The following is a 1,522-nucleotide window of genomic DNA, read 5'->3' as shown; positions in this document are numbered from 1 at the left end:
GTGGCTTGCCTTTTTATTTTCTCTACGGTGTCTTTGGAAGAGCAGAAGTATTAAATTTTGGTGAAGTGTAATTTCTTACTTTTTTCTTGTCTAGTTAGTCCTTTTTGTGCCCTGCATAAGAAATCAAAGTCACAAAGATTTTCTCTTGTGTTTTCCTCTATATCCAGAAGTTTTATAGTTTTGACTTTCACGTTTAGGTCTATTTATGTTTATGATCCATTTTGGTCACTTCCTTAACTTTGTCCTCACTGCACAACAGATGCAGTAGGAAAGGGGGAATCTAAAATAAAGATGATTACCTCTCTCAAAAGCAGATATATTGTAGAACAAAATATTAAACTTTTCTGTATATTGTTGTCTTCATCTAATACTATGCATTAACTATTCATTAGTAAAATATGTATCATCAGCTACTGTGAGTCAGGCACTGGAGATACAGCAATGAACACACTAGACACTGTCCTTGCTCTGTGGAGTTTACATGTTGATGGGAGAGGTTGGGTTTTAGTGAGCATCCGTTGTATGCATGGTAAAGTCAAGAAGATGTCATTGCCTCTATCTGTGATTCCTCAATTGAAGGAAGTATTTCAGATCCTTGCAATCTACTTAATCTTATTGTATGATAGAGCAGGAACCTCCTTCCACAAAGGGTCACTATTCTGTAGAGAAAAGGGAATCTTGGACTGCATACAGCCCGCTATAATGCAGTAAGGGAAGTGGTGTAGCAGTACAGGATGGAAAATGGTAGTAAATGGTCTCATGCTCCTGTTACTGCTGAGGTATAGTGACTGGACTTAATGCTCTCTTCCTTGGTTTAAGCTAAGCGTTTTGTTTTTGTCTCTAATCCTGTTTTTGATGTCTTTTTGCCAAAAAGAGTTCACTGATGGTATCTTCAGAGAACTCTTCGATCTCTTTCCTGATAGCCAGAATGCCAGATATCTTCTATAACTAACCATTCGTATGTTCTTTAAAACCAGTCATAATTTATTTGTGTTAAATATACCACCATTGTTCAAGCCACCTCAAGTATAAGTGCCATTTACTATTAACATTTATAAACTAGTACTAATATTAGATAACCAGATAATAAGTGGTGTTAATTCAGAGTAGGATGCGATCACTGTGGCCCACTTGACCTTTAAAGAAGAAATAAAGCTTGAACTAGTCCTGAAAGTTAAGTAGGATTTTGGTTGATAATAAAGAGGGTGGATTAAATAAGGAGGGTGGATTAATTTGGATTAATGGATTTGAGGAAAAAGAGATTAAGGACCAGCACATACACCATTCATGGTATAACTCCCCTATCATCTAGCCATAGCAAATGTCATTAGTCCATCGTGGCACTCATTCTTACTGAGCCTGGACACAGCCCAGTAAGACTAGAACTAGATAATAGGAAAAAAAAATGTAGACATTAAATGGAGAGATATTTTGAAAGAGGTATCAGTGAAAATGTCTGACCCTGGAGGTTAAGATGTGGGGCATCTCCCATGTGCAACCGGGAAGCCCTTGGTACAGAGAC

Source organism: Pseudorca crassidens, chromosome 7 (assembly GCF_039906515.1).
Source record: "Pseudorca crassidens isolate mPseCra1 chromosome 7, mPseCra1.hap1, whole genome shotgun sequence".
Lineage (NCBI taxonomy): Eukaryota > Metazoa > Chordata > Mammalia > Artiodactyla > Delphinidae > Pseudorca > Pseudorca crassidens.
Note: the sequence above shows the minus strand (reverse complement) of the source record.